Here is a 1555-nt window from a genome sequence, read left to right on the forward strand (position 1 = left end):
TTTGGATGTGAACTTCTATCTGACCAAGAAGACCTATAACATATATCCCTTTACACTGAATATATAAACCTGGATCTAAGCATTACCAATTTTCTTCTAATGTAACAAGAAAGTACAAAAGTAAACATTTTTTGAACTTGTTTAAAGTTTTAAAAAAAAACTGGAGCAGCTCATTTTCTTAAACTAGAGGAGAAATGAAGATGTAGCATTCAGTTCAGTCCAAAAATCACTGAGTGTGTATATGTATGCATGTGTATATATATCCTAATATGTATATATGCTATTAGGTGAGATGTTGTGAGCACAAAGGAAAATAATACAGTCTCATACATCAAGTTACTTCTAATCACAGGAGAAGTAGAAAATGATCCAAGAGCTTAACAGTGATATAAATTGCAAGAAGAAGGAAAAGTAAAATAAAACATACAAAGGACGAGCACCTGGCCAATACCAGATAAGCCTTCAAGAGGCGGGTAAACTCGCTCTTAAAAGATCGAAATTTAGGAATTCAAAGAAGAGTAATAATATAGACTCTTCGAAGGAAACAGTTTCTGAAAAGAATAGGAGCATAAAATATGTTGAATTTTAGGGAACGTCAAATAACTCAATACAAAAGGCAGGAGATGGAGAGACAAAAGAAGAGACTGGGAGAGAAGGCTATGACCAATCAGGAACGGCTTCATATACCAGATTACAGAGTTTGGAATTTATTAGATGATAAATATACATTTAAAATTTTTATGGAAAAAACATCATGATGAGCTAATAAGGGCATATTAGGCACTATTTGCCATGAATAGGAAAAATAAACATACTGAATATATACAGGAAATGAAATCAATAGGATTTTACATGGGAAATGTAGAGGAAAAGCTGGAGTCAAATATGTCTCTCAAATTTTGTCTTGAGTGATTAGTTCATTGACAGATTTTACTACTGGAAATAAGAAACAGAAAAGGTAATGGGATCAAGAGCACAGATGGAAGCTTAAGTCTTTCTGTCTTTTTTGCCATTTCTTGGGTCTAATTGGAACTGTAGCCGCTGGCCTACACCAGAGCCACAGCAACGAGGGATCCAAGCCGCGTCTGCAACCTACCCCACAGCTCACGGCAACGCCAGATCCCTAACCCACTGAGCAAGGCCAGGGATCAAACCCGCAACCTCATGGTTCCTAGTCGGATTCGTTAACCACTGAGCCACGACGGGAACTCTGGAAGCTTGTCTTAAGTGGGAGGTAGGGAATTTAAAAATACCTGAAACTACAGAGGAGATAAGGTAAAAATATAAATGAGTTTGTCTAATCGTCAGTTTTCTCTGAAACTAGATAGAGTTTTAGAATCTATCAGACAATATCTATCTAAAAGAAAGATTTTAGATTATTTCTGAGATAAATAATCCATATTCTAAGTAAGAATGATAACTAAGTGGAACAGTACTTCCTAAGAATTCTAACTATAGAATTTTGTGGCTTTAGAAAACATTACATCTGCACCATTACCTGAAACTAGATTTTTTTTAGTGTACCATATAAACTCTGCATTTAACTTAAAAGTGA

This window comes from Sus scrofa, chromosome 9 (genome assembly GCF_000003025.6).
Source record: "Sus scrofa isolate TJ Tabasco breed Duroc chromosome 9, Sscrofa11.1, whole genome shotgun sequence".
Classification (NCBI taxonomy): Eukaryota; Metazoa; Chordata; class Mammalia; order Artiodactyla; family Suidae; genus Sus; species Sus scrofa.